General features: G+C 48.0%; 2 pseudogenes; both read left to right on the top strand.

Moving 5' to 3' along the window:
* Window positions 1-8,358, top strand: LOC137167583 (olfactory receptor 52N4-like; annotated as a pseudogene).
* A 7,271-nt stretch (window positions 8,359-15,629) lies between these two features.
* On the top strand, window positions 15,630-16,537 carry LOC137167571 (olfactory receptor 52N4-like; annotated as a pseudogene).
* The last annotated feature ends 2,295 nt before the right edge of the window (window positions 16,538-18,832 follow it).

Below are 18,832 nucleotides of genomic sequence, written 5' to 3'. Positions count from 1 at the left end.
ATGTGCTGGACCAGGCTAGCAAACCCCAGTGATTGGACCAGGCTTCTGGATCCTAGTGACTGGGCCGAGCTCCCTGAGCAACCCGGATGGGAGATACCCCCTGAGGTTGGATGGAACCTGGAGGAGCTGCCCGAAGCCGAAGCCTCCCAGGAGCCCTGTGACCTGGAGGAGCTGCCCCTCGCTGAGGAGCTCCCCGCCTTGCTACCAGTGGATGAGGAGGGGCTGGTTGGCCTGCCACGGACCGAGCACCCCAGTGACCCCAAGGTCTCTGACAAGACAGGTACCTGGGGATATGGGGAGGAAATAGCCCAGGGACAGCCATAGACAGTGGCTGAGTTCGGGGCAAGGACCCCGTCGGTGTGTTTTGGGTGGAGCCCCACTGACTTAGTGGCCTTTGCCACTGCTAGGGCCCTGGGCTGGGACGCAGTGGAGACGGGTGGGCCTGCGTCCCCCTTCCCCCCTTCCCTAGCAACCCCAGGAGAGCCTACTCCTCCCTACCACTATAAATAGCGGATCCACTGTCTGCCCGTCCTGCCTGAGGGCCAGGCCATTGGACTGTGTGCTTGCCCGCCCTGCCTAAGGGCCGGGGCCCTAAACTGCTTGCTTGACTCAACCGGCCTCAGGGCCCAAGACAATAGACTGCCTACGTGCCTCACCCCACTGGGGGGTGGAAGGCTAAAGACCCCGGGGCTGCCCGCCCTGCCTGAGGGCAAGGGCTAAGACAGGGGCACAAAAGCTAACTGATCCCCATTTAGGAAGGTGCTGTGGCCTCCCCAGAGTCTGGACCCGAGGAAGGGCCGCAGCGACCCGGCCGGATCGGACGGACATTCTACAGGAAGTAACAAAGCACAAAGTCCCATCCTGGCATGAAAATGTGTATTTCCATGGGGAAAACTTGGCTCTTTTCCAACAGAGGAATTGGATTGTAGATCAAATCTATGGTTCATCTAGTTTTTGTCCGTGCTGGCATTTTGAGGAGGGTTTCACAGAGCCGTGTACCGTGACACCAGGTTCCTGTCCTGAGTTCTTACAGTTAAATTAGAACTTTGTAAGGTGTTTGAGGTGTTCACGTTTTTCTCTCCAATGGGCGTATACGTTGCACTTATTGACATTGAACATAATTTCCCACCATGCTGCTTGTTCACCGGCTTCATTAGCTGCCTCTGAGGATATCTCTGGACTGGATTACAGCCTAAATAATTTGGTGCCATCTGCAAACGTTGCCATCTCACTGCTCCCACCCTTTCTAGATAGTTAATAACTATAAAATATTTACTGTGCTTTTTGATACCAAGTGCCTAACCCCCCTGCCCTGGGCTTCTCTCCCCTCACAGGAATCCTGAGCATTTCAGATCCTGATCCGTGCTTCGACCTTCTCATGGCGGCTTTCAACCTAACCCCCTCTGGCCCACCAACATTCATCCTAAATGGCATCCCAGGGCTGGAAGCTGCCCACATCTGGATTTCCATCCCTTTCTCTATGTTCTACATCATCAGCCTGTTGGGAAATTTCATGGTTCTGTTCGTTGTTGGCAAAGAGCAGACCCTCCACAAGCCCATGTTCCTGCTGCTCTGCATGCTGGCGCTCACAGATATTGGCATGTCTAGCTGTGTCGTGCCGAAGGCACTGTGCATATTTTGGTTCCATTCCAAAGGCATCAGTCTGGACAGCTGCCTCATCCAGATTTTCTTTCTTTACTCGATTGCTGATATGCAATCAGCCGTCCTTGTGACAATGGCCTTTGATCGCTACGTTGCCATATGTGACCCTCTGAGATACGCCACCATCCTCACCAATGCACGAATCGCTAAGCTAGTTCTCTTGATTCTGCCTTTTCCCCTCCTACTGAGGAGGCTGCCATTCTGTGCCAACCGCGTTATCCCCCACACGTACTGTGAGCCCATAGCAGTGATGAAGGTCTCGTGTGGGGATACCATAGTCATCCGGATGTATGGCCTGGGGATAGCAATTCTGATCATTGGGTTAGACCTGACACTCATTGGCCTGTCCTACGGGCCGATCATCAGGGACGTCCTCAGGATCTCCTCCAAGAAAGCCCACCGGAAAGCCCTCAGCACCTTCACAGCCCACATCTGTGTGATGCTGATGTCTTATACTCCCATCCTCTTCTCCACCCTGACACAGTTTCGGTCAGGGCATTTCTGCCCATGTTCACATCCTCTTGGCCAATCTCTATCTCCTTGTGCCCCCCATGCTCAATCCTATCATTTATGGGGTCAAAACCAAAGAGCTTCGTGACAAAGTGGGAAAATACACCTGCATAAGGTGATCTCCTGGGGCCACTGACTTTAAACCTGTGTCACAGGAGGGGGAGAGGATGTGTCCTTGTTAATCAAGTGTGCTCTGTACCATTTTGGCTGAGCTCAGCCTTATGGCAGTTCACAGTTTCAGCAGTTCCTCACACCTAATGTCTTATCACTCCATGAACAAGCACTGCCCTCTCCATTGCTAAATTATATCTCTACATTGCTCAGTTCCATCTCTCCACCTGATCTCTTTCAGAATCACCTGTCATCCTCCAGTCGTCCAGTCCTGAGTCTCCCCAAATCAGTCTCTCTGAATTCTTACCTAGCAGACACTTGGAGTTTCCTCCTCTGCTTCATCCCCCCAAAATCCATGAAATCTGCCCTCAATTCTTAGTTCATTTTGGTACACACATTGTACACAGACTGGGAACAAAATAAAAAGTCTATTTAACAGAAAAATAACAGATGCCAAGATGAAGGATGGAAGAACCCCATGCACTGCTAAAGACTAGGGATCGCTGGCTAGGCGGCAGGACCTGATGAAAAAAGGATCTTATGAAATAGTGAGGAGAAGCAAACATAGACGAGTTACACAAAAAATAAACAAAGACGCAACCTCAGGCTTTCCACATCTTTACTAGTCAAATTCCCTTTTCTAGTGCAAGTGACCTGTTGTCTGTGAAGAGTTTCCCACGTGTCCTCTGTCATCCAGGGGATTCAGTGTTTCCCAGACAGCACCTAGATGCTGCAGAGTGGCATAGTCTGTGACATGTTGGGCATCCCCTAGACCAGTGAATGGGTCTGTTATCACCTGCCTTGTAACATTGGGCACCTTAACATTGTGCTGTTATGGCTCACGGCCCTACACCAGTAACCAGCTCACAAGTATCATGGTCTCACCCTGGCTTCCAGCAGCCGACTTACTCCTTGCAGGGTGATGCCAACAGCCTCTGCAAATCCATCTCCCCGAGTTCTCATCAAAGGGAAGTCGAAAAACGGACAGGAAACCTTCTGAGGTTTCCTCCATTTGTTCCCATGCTGGTGGAGGACATTATTTGAAGGACATTGCTGCCCGGGAAGGAGTGGGAGTTTAAAGAAATCTGCCTGGAGGGGCAGGTCCTGAATTTAGGAGAACTGGGACTATCCACAAGGTTCACTCTGGAGCTGCCAGGCTGCCGTCATTTGCCGTTTTTAGTTTGAAACATCTGCCAGCCCTCCGGCAGGCCACAAGTACCAGGACTGAGGTTCTGAGTTTGAATTTGATTGTCTGCTCATAGCTTTGGTGCTAATGTGGAGCAACTCCTGCTGGGGCTTGTAGCACAGCTTGGATTAAATAAAACAAGCTGCGTCTCTAATGAAAACTTTCCTTTATTATTTGATGTAGAGACCAATGTGTTCATAACAAAAGCTTTGTTTCAATAAGTAGCTTGGGCTACCCTGGGGCTAATTTTTAAGGGACTCTGAGCCATGGACGTAGTAATAATCTGGCAACCGTATGGGGCAGAGATAAAGAGAGAGCAGTCGCCCGAGTGGAGCTGGGGGCAGAGCAGCAGCAGCCAGAACCGGAGGGGCCAGAGAAGCAGCCCAGAAGGCAGAGCTGTGCAGGAGGCAGAGCAGTAGGGCTGAGCCAGAGCCAGGGAGTCAGAGCAACCCAGACCAGCTGTGCCAGCTGTGGGGCCAGAGCTAGGATAGTGGCTACCGACTATGCCACAAGTAACACGGCAGCTGAGCGTGGTGAGCACTGGGGAGGGCAAGGTGGGGACCTGGCTGAAGGCCCAATGCAGGGAGATGTCGCCAGACAAGAGGGCCTCGTCGGTACCTTAGGGGACCTTTGATAAGATATAGACGGGGCTTCCTGGTTAGGCTCATGTTGATTCATCAATGCCTGCAGTACAGCATAAGGGAGAAGAGTGAAGGGGTTAAAACCCTCACGATACTACATCTAGGGGAAGGTCGGCCTGAACCCCAGGGTGAGTCACATGAAGGCCACAGGCCAAAATACAGAGCAGTAAGCCATTAAACATAGAGGAGAAAAACCAAGAACCGCTAGGACAGCGATATCCAGGATGAGTCCAAAGGTGCAGATGAATAGTAAGTTTGCAGCATCTCCACCATGGAAAAAAAATATCAAGGCATGTATCTCTTATAATGTACACCTCCAAAAGCTATAGGAGGAGTGAGGGGTAAACTGTCAAATCAGAGCATGGGTTATTTAATTTTTAGAGAGCTCAGTACAACTTTAAAAGAACTCTGAAGCACATAGAAAGGTCATTACAGATTGGAATTTAAGTTTAAGCAGGAAGGGAAAGATACAACATGCCTGTGTTAATAACTAAAAGAGAGCAAAGTGGGGACGGGCCATAATTGTGACTTAAGCGAGGATATGAAGTATTGCTGCTATTCTGCATCCAACTTAGGTATTGTCACAGAAAAATACTAGTGAAATTTATGGAAAAGCCATTCTACACTTCCAAACAGAGGTGCCAGCAACAATAGCCCAGCTCAGAGATATTGTCACCCTCGTCAGTCTCTGCCAGAATTCTCTCCTGATGAACCATTCCATCTGCCAAGGCCGGGCAAAGCCTTGAATGCTCCAAAGGGAGAGAATTCACTGAACTCTGCCTCACATGCAGTCTCTAATGGCCATTAAAGGTGTGAGTTCTGACGTAAGCTTTTCCCACTTTCAGTGCATTGCTGGGGCTACTCTCCCATGTAAATTCTCTGCCATCTAGAGCAGGAGATGATGACGGGACTGTGAGGAGTAGCTGTGGATCCCGTGCTGGGAGGGAAAGCACCACTGGGTCTGTTTGTTGTTTGTCTCTAGCAGGGCCGTGTGGCTGGGACTGTGTAGCCCCTGAGTAGAACTGCTATTCCTGCAATGCCCTACCAGCAGCATGGATGTTTACGGGAGAGGCGGAGTGGACGTGGCATGTCAGAAAGAGCGGTCTGTCATCGGTGTGCAACTACAGCACTGAACACCCTGACGGAGATATGCAATGAGTGGGGTGAGCTTCAGGCTCAACTTAAAAATCCCGCTCACGTTTGATTTATTTTGCTGAATTTGATTTGTAGCAAACACCTTTGAGTTGGATGCAGTGACCAAAGAAGTGAACAGTTTTGTTCAACATCTTCAATAATGATCTGGAGGATGGGGTGGATTGCACCCTCAGCAAGTTTGCAGATGACACTAAGCTGGGGGGAGTGGTAGATACCCTGGAAGGTAGGGATAGGATACAGAGGGACCTAGAGAAATTGGAGGATTGAGCCAAAAGAAATCTGATGAGGTTCAACAAGGACAAGTGCAGAGTCCTGCACTTAGGACGGAAAAATCCAATGCACTGGTTACAGAGTGGGGACTGATGGGCGAGGCAGCAGTTCTGCAGAAAAGGACCTGGAGGTTACAGTGGTTAAGAAGTTGGATATGAGTCAGCAGTGTGCCCTGGTTGCCTAGAAAGCTAATGGCATATTGGGCTGTATTAGTAGTAGCATTGCCAGGAGATCGAGGGAAGTGATTATTACCCTCCATTCGGCATTGGTGAGGCCATATTTGGAGTATTGTGTGCAGTTTTGGGCCTCCCAGTACAGGAAAGATGTGTACAAATTGGAGAGAATCCAGTGGAGGGGAAAAAAATTGATGAGGGGGCTGTGGGAAATGACTTAGAGGCTGAGGGAACTGGGTTTGTTGAGTTTGCAGAGGAGAAGAGTGAGGGGGGATTTGATAGCAGCCTATAACTATCTGAAGGGAGTTCCAGGGGGGATGGAGCTAGGCTGTTGTCAGTGGTCTAAGTTGTATATTAGGAGTAACGTTTTCACTGGAAGGGTGGTGAAGCACCGGAATGGGTTACCTAGGGAGGTGGTGGAATCTCTATCTTTAGTGGTTTTTAAGGCCTAGCTTGACAAAGCCCTGGCTGGGATGATTTAGTTGGGATTGGTCCTGCTTTGAGTAGGGGCTTGGACTAGATGACCTGCTGGGGTCCCTTTCAACCCTAATATTCTATGATTTTATTATTTTGGGGCATAGGTGCTGTCCTAGCGTCTGAAACTGCTTCTGCTGCCAGTGTAAATAATAAGCATATGGATAAAGTGAGAAAGGCAAAGGCAGTGAATACAGGGTTTCAATATCTTCTGCACATCCCGTCCCAAATGGATGTGTAGCAGGGCTGTGAGCTCTTTCTGAGGTAATTCCGGAAAAGGATGAGACAGGTCTATGCATATGCACACCCGTAGTTAATTTAGGAAGGATCAGATTAGAAGGGTGAACTATCGTATTTTATGCATCAGGGCATGAATTGAGCACCAGCAGGGGACAGGAAGGATTCCTGATTTCTCTTCATGGGGTAGTATTGTACAATTTGGTACATGAGAACGGGCTGAGGTCTTCCACTGAATTATTCATCACTGGGTACTTGGAGAGGCAGGATACCTGTTCAAATGGGTGAATACTCTGATCCGGGATGGAAAATTCCTGTGTTCTCATGTTTAATGCTTCCTGTGTTTGAGTGGCTGGTAACCTCCTCAGTGCAGATCGTTTATGAAGATGGAAAAAGGAAACACCCATTAGCCTGATTTTCTGAGGTGATGAACAAATGCCACTCCCAATGGGAGATGCTCAGTTCCTCTGAAAATCAGGACAATAGTCTGTATAGCCATATTACAAAGGATGAGAAGATACTGCAGATGATGAGGGAGGAAATACACTGCGACCAGGAGAAACCATCTTTAGCGTTAAAACCTGGGAGTCAGGAGTTCAGGTTTCTATTCCTGGCTCTGGCACAGATTCACAGTCAATGGGGGAACTGAGGTAAAGCGCTGCCACATTTCTGATTCAGCTTCCTGGGATTTGGTGCAAATTAATTAGTTCATGTTTGAGAAGCACTTTGAGATCCTAAGAAGGAAGGAGCTAGAGAAAGGACATAGTGTGTTATTAAATATTTATCTGTTTAGGGAAACACCCAAACTCTTGGCATCAAGGAAGGATTTTCCTCACTAACCGGAGTCAGTCAGTGATAATAATTCATTCATATGAAGTCTCAAAAATCTGCACCTACCTCCTCACATTAGTGCAAGACTCAATGGTATTTTCAGGACTTTTGAAATAACAAAAATAGCTCCCTCCTCTCTAGGTCTCAAAGTGCTTTACAAAGGAGGTAATGTCAGTGTCTGCACCACTCAGCGTGGGAGGAATCCAAATTAATAATGAGCGACGTTGATTTAACTCCTGCCTTTGATCTCAAAGGATCAATACATGCTTCATATACCTTTAGATTTGATTTACAAAATGTATACAGAAGTCATGTGCCACTGAAATGCGGCCAACTCTTGGGTGGAAAGCGATGCATTTAACAGTGCAAAACAACACTAGAGTAATTTTACAACAGGAAAGGAAGGATACTGTGTTTGAACGGAAATTGCCTTACACACTTTTAGGTTTGTTTTACAAAACAATTCAATAGGATAAAAGTCAATAGCAATAAAAGACCACTAACCTTACCTCGCTTTTACCAGTCTCCACTGAGACACAACTCTACTAGGAGATGTGGCAGGAGCTATAAGAGAAGGCCTCGTCCTTCCTCAACTAGCAGCTTGGGTCTGCAAGACAATCATGTGAGTGAAATCAGACCTTTTGTAGGTGTGACTGAGGATGGCACACCAGAACAGTATCTGGATCTAATCCCCTGTGTTTTTGGCACCGGTTATCCGACTTCTATCAGGGGTCGGCCCCTATTACTTCAGACCATAGGGTGTTAATCATGATAGGACAGAGATATTCCTAACAGTTCAGTTGTTTCCCTTCTTTCCCACCCTCCCTCTCCATCCCCTTTCAGGGACCCTTCTCATGAGCAGCTTCTAATCCAGGAGTTGCAAACCCCGCTAAAATTGGGAGCAGTAGAGGAGGTTCCTCTGGAGATAAGGAGCAAGGCTTTCTACTCCTGTTATTTCCTAATCCCGAAAGCCAAGGGCCGTCTCAGACCCATCCTGGACCTGCAAAACCTCAACAGATTCGTGACGAAGCTGAAGTTTTGCATGGTCTTCTTGGCCTCCATCATCTGTTCTCTGCCTCCAGGAGACTGTATGCTGCTCTCGACTTGAAGGATGCGTACTTTCACATCTCAGTCCTCACATATTTGCCAAGTGCATGGCAGTCATTGCAGCTTTTATGAGGACACAAAGGATCCAGGTTTACCCTCACTTTGACAATTGGCTGATCAGGGCACAGGTGTAGTCTGAACTGAGCTTGATAGGGACAAGCTTCAAAAAAGTTAGGCCAACTAATAAATGTGCAAAAGTTAAATCTGTCACTTGTTCAAATAATAGATTTCAGAGGAGCAGTCCTCAGTTCAGTCCAGGGCAGAGCCTTCCTTCCAGAGACCTGGTTCCAGGCCATGAGCACCATCATAGAAGATCACAGAAAGCATCCTACCACTACACCAGACATTGTGTGAAATGCCTATGGCATATGGACACATACACCTACCTTGTGCAACATGCAGGATTGAGGCTCAGACTGCTGCAGTCCTGGCTAGTGTCAGTGTATGGACAAAACAGGGACTACTTAGACATGGTGATCACACTTCCTCCCTTAGTAATGGATACCCTCTTTTGGTGGCAGGACCCAAGGTCAGTTTGTTCAAGGGTCCCATTCTTGAGACGACACCCATCACTTTCTCTAGTTACGGAAGCCCTGCCTCTGGGGTGGAGGGTTCATCTAGGGAGCCTCAGGATCCAATGTCTTTGGTGCCAGGCAAAGCTCTTGCTGCATATCAATGTCAGAGAGCTCAGAGTGGTGCGGCTTGCCTGTGAAATGTTCCAGAATCACCTGGAGGGCAAAGGCTTTTCTGGTCTTACATACAACATGACAGCGATGTTCTAAATAAATAACAGAGTGGAGCACGCACCTCTCCCTTGTGCCAGGAAGCCCCCCCTGTGAGAATTCTGTCTGACCCCTCAATGCATCTTGAGACTTCTTGTATTCCGAGGACACATAAAGAGCCAGTGAAGCATTTCAGAAGATCCTTCTCCAACCATGAGTGGTCCGTTCACCGGGACACCGTGAAGAACATCTTCCAAAGATGGGGTGTTTCCCATAGAGGCTTGTTCAAAGAAAGACACAACAGGAAATGTCTTCAGTTCTGCTCCTTCCTGAACCTTTGGCCTGGGCTTGGTTGCAGGCGTATTCCTTCTCCGTATTTCCTTTCTGTGTGTTCCCGCCCACTCCAATCATACTGAGTTCTGCTGAAGGTCAGGAGGGAAGGAACCTCCATGATCATGATAAAGCCCCAGCCTGGCCTCGTCAATGTTGGCTCTCCACCCTTCTGAACCTTTAGGCCTGGAAGCTCCATGTCTGAACTCTTTAGAGTTGACATGGTCTGGACCCACTAGAGAGGTCCTTCTAGGGAGTAGAAAACCATTCAGTAGAGTGATGTACCTGGAAAAGTGGAAGAGGTTCTTGATATGTCCTGTGGAGAAAGGTGTTTTACCCCTGCAGTCATCCACGCCATTCATCCTGGACTGCTTACTACACTGAAGTAGCTGGGGCTATTGGTGACATCGATGAGTGCCCACCTGGGTGTGATTTGGTGTAGAATTCATGGGTCAACTGACGATCTGTCTTCACCAACTCAATTGCCAGCCATTTTCTCAAGGGCCTGGACATGCTGTACCCTCAAATGTGCCAGCTGAGCCTAGCCTGGGATCTCACTCTACTCTACTTCCGCCAGCGGTGCGCGTGGAGAAGGCACACCTACATTGGAATGGACATGAGCCACGCCTCTTGAAGAACAACAATTATGAAAGGCTAGGAACCTATTCTTTAATGGACAGTTGAAAATGCTGAGAGGCCAATGAAAACGATACAAAGGGACTTTCAAACCTGTAGACTAAATAAAGTTCCCATGAGACTGGATTGGGGATATTAGCAGGAGTTGTGGGTATTATGGATGGGAAGAATAGGGGCGCAGGACTGTTCCTTCACTGACGGGGGGAGGAAATCACAGTGTGTGGGGCAGGATGTGCAGTATCCAGATCACAGTGGGGCGTATTCCTGCAATAGGATAAAGGAAATAGTTTCAGATAAACAAGCACGGCTGTAGCTCTGTGGCCTCAGAAGGCCCTCTTCAATTTGGGTCCCCATATGGGCGCCCCATAACTAAGCTCTGTTTATCCTCACTACCCCCTGAGGCAGGGAAGTGCTCTCCCTATATTACAGAGGGAAACTGAGACCCAGAGTAGATTATGAGATGAGACGTCAAAGATCACACAGGACCTCCGTGTCCGATCCAGTAACTGACCAGGTCTCCTGAGACTCTACAGATTCTATGACAATGAGCAGCAGCGCAGAAATGCTGATAGATAAATGAGCACGTCCAACCCTTGGCTCTTCTTTTCTCTCTGGGGTTTTAGCAGTGCAGGACAACTCTAGCAAGTCTGCAAGACTCAGTGCTCTGAAAATCTGAATTTCTGTTATTGGAATATAATTACTTTATCCTCAGGGGATTCTTAGCCTGAAATTCTCCAGGGTCTATTTTCTGCCCTTCCAACTGCTCACGGAGCGCAGGGAATTGTCCAGCACTTCTGGCCAATCTGAGAGTCCGCAGGCACTATACGGGGGAATCATAAATGTCCCTGTCCAGCACTGCGAGTGTCAGACGTGAGATTCATACACAGATTCTCAGGTCGCAGTAAGGAGATTTCCTCTCTCTGCTGCATGGCCTTTCGGTGAGTTGCCTGTTTCTATAATAAACTTAGTGCTAAGAGCTTGGCAGTGGTTCAAGTGAACAACAATTTGGGCAGGAATTTTCCAGCAAGGAGACTAAAGATTTATTGTAAATATTTCCTTTTTATATCATTTCCCCGTCTCTTACTACATCCTTCTCTCTGTCTCGGTATCTTCCTTTTTTTCCTTTTTTTCCTTTTTTTCCAATTCAGCAACTTTACTGCCAGGTTAACATGAATGGGTCACACAGGGTTTTACAGACGGGCCAGATTCTGCTCTCACATTCTGCCTTCAGTGGATTACTCCAGATTGACACTGGCATCACTGAGAATAAAATCAGGGCCCCGTGCTTTGAAATCCACATCTTTCATGCCCATGATTTTCAGAGCAGGGAGCCTAAAGTTCCACACTAAGGGTAAAATCTTGGTCCCATTCAGATCAATGGAAAAACTCCCGTCAGGGCCAGAATTTCAGCTTAAATCCACATTTGGGGACTTAAATAAAAGGTCTGATTTTCACTGGCCATGACCCTCCAGTGACTCCAACTGGAATCATCCTGTGGCCTCTAAGAATGGGTGAGCTCATCTGGACCAGAGAAGAACTGACAGGAGAGTAGCTGAAATCTTAAACTCTAGTTGTGTAGCGGATGAAAGCACAGTAAAAATAAAGGCATGTTTTCGGGTTAGAGGAAATCAGGCAGTTTAGGAAATCTGACAGGGGGAGACCTAGGAAAGCATGGGATGTGCAGTATCCAGATTGCAGTGGTGCAGAGTCCTGAAATAGGGTGAAATAGGGAATGAATATTCTGCCTAATTCACACGCCAAAGAGGTGTAACTAGGCCTCCTGCAATCTCCCAGAGCATGGGGGTGTCTCAGACTGTCATGTAATGTGGACACACTGTAGTAGATTGTCTCTGACACTTTCTGAAATCCAGCCCATCCCTCCTACTGTGAGCAATCTCACAACAGCCTCCTGGCAACTTCAGCTATTCCCAACATGGAAAAGCAACGTCAGGAAGTTGTGTCTGGGTTTATAACTGGCAGGAATTCGCTAAAGCTTTGTGTTGTTTTGAGGAAGAGTTACTCGCGCTGGCTCCTTTTAGTCCCCACGTTCTCTCTCCCCTCTCCTCAGGTCTGTCTCTCTTCTCTTCCCTGCACACCCTGAGCTGCTGCTGGGGTTCCCTTCAGCCCCAGACAGGCTGTGCAGGTGGCTCCTCCATCCTCCCTTCACCCGGTGCAGGGAGACCCACAAATTAACCTAGGCTGTGTAGATATTTGTACGAGCTGTCACTGTGTGGTGTGTCCGGCAGCTGGTGTTGGTCCTGGGTGAGTGGGATCACTGTGTGGCAGGGCTGGAGGATGCAGGGACAGCAAGGGAAGGGTACATGGACAGACAGGCAGCACTGCGGAAATTTAATTTTTCTTTCTCGTTGGCCACAGGCCAGTGCTGGAAGATTTTGTGGCCCTGACTCTCTCTGGGGAGGTTTCAGGGCCTTTTTCCCCTGGCGACCTATAGCCTGCGTGTCTCAGCCTTTACTCATTTTTGTCTCCATTTTTTTTTTATGGTTGTTGAATGTTAATTTTGCATTATCAGTATTCAAGCATGGGAAGGGTAAGCAGCTGTGTTGCTGATGGGTGTCTCTGTTTACCCTTGTCAGTTAACGAGGCAGAATAACTAAACCCCTGTATTTGTTATCTCTCAGAGAAAGCCTTTAAGAAAGTGTCTCACCAAAAGAAACAAGGGAACAAAGTCCCAGTCTGGCATGATAGTGTCTGTTTCCATGGAGGAAACTTGGCTTCTTTGCAAAAGAGGAATTGCATCGTGGATCAAACCCACAGACTATCTAGTCCAATGTTCTCTCTCTGCCAGCGACAACCACAGAGGCTGCCAAAGAAGGTGTTGGGGGGATCATCTTCATGCGGGTGTCACCTTAGTGCCTAACAGACAGAGATTGACTCTCTGTTTATGAAGTGTATGTCTTATCTACAGTCAGAATTCGTCTAGCTTCAACTTCCAGGCATGGGATGGTGTTAGACCTTTCTATGCCAGCCTGAAAAGCCCATTCTTCAATATTTGTTCCCTCTGTGGGGACTTGTAGACTGTTTATCAAGTAACCCCTTCACCACCTCTCTTACACTAAGGCAGGATTTCTAATCTTTAAACGTTCTTGTGGATCTTCTCTGACCCCTCTTCAGGGTATCAACAACCAACCTTAATTCTGGACAGCAGAACTGGACACATTATTGCAGCAGCAGTTGCACCATTCCCAACAAAGGAGGTAAAACAACGTCTCTACCTCTACTTGAGATTCCCCTGTTTCTCATGCAGGATCACATTAGCTCTTTTGGTCAAAGGGTCACACAGTGAGTTCACGTTTAGCTAGTTATCCCTTCCCTCCACCCAAATCTTGTTCACAGTCACTGTTTCCTAGGATAGAGTCCCCGATTGTGTTAGCATCGCCTACCTTCTTTGTCCTCAGATGTACACATCTACACAGCTATATTAGAACACATTGTTTCCTTCAATCCAGTTCATCCACAAGTCCAGATCACTATTAATCCGAGACACATCCTATTAATTAATTATGATCCCCCCAATTTTTTTTTACATCTGCAAACATTATCAGTATTCAAGCATGTGAAGGGTAAGCAGCTGCTTTGCTGATGGGTGTCTCTGCTTACCCTTGTCATTTAGCAAGGCAGAATAACGAAGCCATTGTCCTTTTTATGTCTCAGAGAAAGCTGGTTGCCTTTAAGTAAGTGACTCACCAAAAGATATGAGGGAAGTAGCAGAGCACAAAATCCCATCCTGGCATGATAATATCTATTTCCATGGGGAATACTTAACTCATTTGCAACAGAGGAATTGCATGGTGTGGCGGGGTATGCCTGTTCCACCCTGTGGATCCTGCGCTTCACCGGCTATGCCAGTGGTGCGGCTGGGAGGGGAGTGAAGGGGGACCCGGTCCCGCTCTCTGCCCCTGGCCCCCGACCCAGGGACCCTGTGAGGAGTGGTCTCACCCTGTTTAGTCCCTGAGACTGACTACCTTCCCTGGGTCGCCTGTCCGTGGCCTCCCGGCTTGTAGCCTGCTCCTTGGTACTGGCGTGAAGGGTTGTTCAGCCTTCCCCAACTGGAGCCTCTCCATCTCGGTATGGTAGCAGCAGCAGATGATAGTCCCAAGTCCTGTGGCTGTAGCTGCGGCAGGGCAGGGCAGGGCAGCTGCTCTCCGCTCCGCTTTGCTTCGCTTCGCTTCTCTTTGCTCTGTGTTGCTTCACTTTGCTCTGCCTCCTCTCCTCTGGCTGTTAACTCCCTCCTGGCCTGCCTGAAGTGGAGGCTTTTAACTGCTGGGGTAGTTTCTTTGATAGGCTCCAGGTGACCTAATTGGCCCAATTGTCTTGAAGAAGCCCCAGCTGGGTTACCCAGGGAAGAGGGCTTTCTGGAGCCTGCGGTCTGGCCCTGTCACAATGGTAAACCAAATCTATGCTTCATCTACTCCAATGTCATACCTCTGACTTCAACAACTCCATGGGCTGCCGAAGAAGTTTTTGGGCAGATAACCTCACCGTAATGAGGGTGCCACCTTAACATCTAACAGCCAGAGATTGGCTTGTGCCCTGAAACAAGCATGCATACAGGCTTTCCAAGATATTTATTTAGATGTAGCTATTGTAATGGAACATTCTTACTATCCATGTAAATGTGCAAAAAACCTTTCACCGAGCTGTAAACCATGACACCAGGTCCCTGCCTTGAGGTCAGACAGTTAAATTGTAACCTTGTTTGGTGTTTGAGGAGTTCAAGTTTTTCCCTCTAGTAGGCGTATGTGTTTCACTTATTGACATCGAACGTCATCTCCCATCAAGCGTCTCGTTCACCGGGTTTAGTGAGATCCCTCTGAGAACATCTCTGGACTGGACTATGGCCGAAATAATTTAGTGCCACGTGGAAATCATAGAATCATAGAATATTAGGTTCGGAAGGGACCTCAGGAGGTCGTCCAGTCCAAGCCCCTTTTCAAAGCAGGACCAACCCCAATTAAATCATCCCAGCCAGCAGTTTAAAAACCTCAAGAAATGGAGATTCCAGCACCTCCCTAGATAACCCATTCCAGTGTTTCACCACCCTCTAAGTGAAAAAGTTACTCCTAATATCCAACCTAGACATCCCCCACTGAAACTTGAGATCATTGCTCCTTGTTCTGTCATCTACTACCATTAGGAATAGCCTAGCTCCATCCTCCCTGGAACCCCCTCTTCAGGCAGTTAAAAGTTGCAATCAAATCACTGTTCATTCTTCTCTTCTGCAGACTAAACAAGCCTAGTTCCCTCAGCCTCTCCTGATAAGTCATTTGCTCCAGCCCCATACTCATTTTTGTAGCCCTCCATTAGACTCTCCCCAATTTCTGCACATCTTTTTTGTAGTGGGGGGCACAAAACTGGACATAGAACTCCAAATACTGCCTCAGGAGTGCTGACTACAGAGGAAAAATGTTGCCAACTCACTACTCAGCCCCCTTTCTAGATTGTTACTAACTATAAATTATTTACCGTGCTATTTCTTTTCACATGCCTAACCCCCTCGCTGTGCTTCTCTCACTTCACAGGCACCCTGAGCATTTCAGATCCTGATCGGCGACTCAACCACCTCATGGCAGCTGTCAACCTCACACTCTCCGGCCCGACAACTTTCATCCTAAACGGCATCCCCGGGCTGGAAGCTGCCCACATCTGGATTTCCATCCCTTTCTCTACATTCTACATCATCAGCATGTTGGGAAATTTCATGGTTCTGTTTGTTGTCAGCAAAGAGCAGACGCTGCACAAGCCCATGTTCCTGCTGCTCTGCATGTTGGCGTTCACAGACATCGGCATGTCTACCTGTGTCATGCCGAGGGCACTGTGCATATTTTGGTTCCGTTCCAAAGGCATCACTGTGGATGGCTGCCTCACCCAGATGTTCTTCCTTTATGTGTTTACAGCTACGCAATCAGCCGTCCTCTCAACAATGGCCTTCGATCGCTACGTCGCCATATGTGACCCGCTGAGATACGCCACCATCCTCACCAACGCACGAATCGCTAAGCTAGGGCTAGTGGGTTTGATACGAGCTGTTCTCTTGACTCTGCCATTGCCCCTGCTACTGCGGCGGCTGCCATTCTGCGCCAACCGTGTTATCCTCCACACGTATTGCGAGCACCTCGCTGTAGTGAAGATCTCGTGTGGGGACACCACAGTCAACCGGACGTATGGCCTGGTGATAACAGTTGTGGACACTGGGTTAGACCTGATACTCATTGGCCTGTCCTACGGGCTGATCATCAGGGCCGTCCTCAAGATCTCGTCCAAGGACACCCACCAGAAAGCCCTCAACACCTGCACAGCCCACATCTGTGTGATGCTGATGTCTTATACTCCCTTCTTCTTCACTGCCCTGACACACAGGTTCGGTCAGGACATTGCTTCCCACGTTCACATCCTCTTGGCCAACCTCTATCTCCTTGTCCCCCCTATGTTGAACCCTATCATTTATGGGGTCAAAACCAAAGAGTTTCGTGACAAAGTGGGAAAATACATCTGCAGAATGTGATCGCCTGAGGCCATAGACTTTAAGCCTGCATGACAGTAAGGGAAAACGATGTCTCCTCATTAATCACAATTTCGTTGAGCTCTGCCTTGAAAAATGTCCCAGTTACAGAAGTTTCTCACACCTAAAGTCTTGTTACTGCATCACCAAGCACTGACCTCCTCTTTTGCTAACTTCCATCTTTTCAACCATCACCTGATCTCTTTCAGAATCACCCGTCATCCCCCAGACCCACGTACATTGTCACCTCGTCCTTTCTGTGACTTCCAGACACCAGTGCTGATGATTTCTCATATGCTCTCAGACCTATTTGCCATCAGTATGTTTGTTGATTTTCACCATTCCTCACTCTCCTCTATCTTTGATTCTTTTTCCCCTCTCTGTCATCACAAGGTGTCCAACTCTACCATCCAGCAGGCCCCAACAATCCCTTCCAGTCCTGAGTCTCCCCCAATGGTCTATCTGAATTCTTAACTAGGAGACATTTAGAGTTTTCCTCCGCTTCCTTCCCCACAATGCCATGAGATTTACCCTCAATTATCAGTGTATTTTGGGACACACATGGCACTGAGACTGGGGCCAAAATAAACAAATAGTGTATTTAATAGAAATATCACAGATGCAAAGAAGAAGGCCGGAAGAATCCCACGCACTGCTACAAACTGGCGACCGAAGGCGTAGGCAGAAGTTCTGCAGAAAAGAACCTGTGGGTTACAGTGGACGATGAGCTGGATATAAGACAAGAGTGTGCTCTTGTTGCCAAGAAGGCTAACAGCATATTGGGCTGCATTAGTAGGAACATTGCCAGCATATTAAAGGAAGTGATTATTCCCTCTATTTGGCACTGCTGAGGCCCCGTTTGCAGTATTGTATCTAGTTTTGAGCCTCCCACTACAGAAAAGATGTGAATACCTTGGAAAGAGTTCAATGGAGGGCAACACAAATGATTGGGGGCTGGAACAAATGACTTATGAGGATAGGCCGAAGGAACTGGGCTTCTTTAGAGTATAGAAGAGAAGAATGAGGGGGGATTTGGTAGCAACTTCAACTACCTGAAAGGGGGTTCCAGGGAGGATGGAGCGAGGCTGTTCTCAGTGGTGGTAGATGACAGAACAAGGAGCATTGGTCTCAAGTTACAGTGGGGGAGGTCTAGGTTGGATATTAGGAAAATGTGTTTCACTAGAGGGTGGTGAAACACCGGAATGGGTTACCTGGGGAGATGGTTGAATGTTCATTCTAGATTTTTTTAAGGCACACCATGAGAAAGCCCAGACTGGGATGATGTGATTGCAGTTGGGCCTGCTTTCAGAAAGGGGTTGGATTAGATGACCTCTTGGGGACCCTTCCCACCTTAATTTTCTAGGAGTCTATGATTCCAACTCTAACATTCTAGGATTCTAAGTTATATCATTAGCTGAAATTTGAAATGAGATATAGCACTGATGAGGCGAGGAAATGCAAGAGGGCTACCCCAGAAAGTCATGCAACAACAATGAACTTTGAAAATATGCAGCCTGAAACAATGCATCTTTATTGTTCACCTGAAACTAACTGGATACAGGATGTTAAAAGAAATAAACCAGAGGATGGAATTCCAGCTGAGCAGGCATAATGTGGAATTCCAGAGTGATGGGCTTCAGAGAGCACTGGCTGATAGATGTTTTCTTTTTCCATTTTTATAAACGATCTGCACTGAGGAGGTTACCGGCCACTCAAACACAGCAAGCATTAAACATAAGAACATGGGAATTTTCCATCCTGCTTCTGAGCATTCACCCATTTGAGCTGGTATCCTGCCTCTCAAAGCACCCATTGTTGAATACTCCAGAGTAGGACCATAAGCAGTTGTTATATACCAAATTGTACAACATTACCCCATGCAGAGGGAGCAAGATTCCTTCCTTACCCCAGCTGATGCTCAGTTTATGCCCTAAAGCATGAACCATTCTAATCTGATCCCTCCTAAACTAACTGTGGGTGTGCATATTCATACAACTGTCTCAAACTCACAGCCCCCCTGCACAGACATTTGGGACAGGACGTGCAGAACAACATGAAACCTTTGGTGCTGGGGTTGGGTCTCTTCTGGGGACCCCCAGAACCTAAACTCTTTGGTCCGAGCTGAAGCACTTGCTGCTGTGGCAAAGCTCCCTCTCCATCTTGCCGGGTCAGGGCTGCCTCCTCTGGCGGGAGGGACCTGGGTTCTATCTGCCCCACGCTGGATGAGTCTTTTTGCTTCTCTCCTCAGCATCTCCGGCCCAGCATGT

This window comes from Emydura macquarii, unplaced genomic scaffold, assembly GCF_026122565.2.
Source record: "Emydura macquarii macquarii isolate MOO-44397 ecotype Brisbane River unplaced genomic scaffold, CSIRO-AGI_Emac_v2 contig_2938, whole genome shotgun sequence".
Taxonomy (NCBI): Eukaryota; Metazoa; Chordata; order Testudines; family Chelidae; genus Emydura; species Emydura macquarii.
Note: the sequence above shows the minus strand (reverse complement) of the source record. Positions and strands in the feature narration are given on the sequence as shown.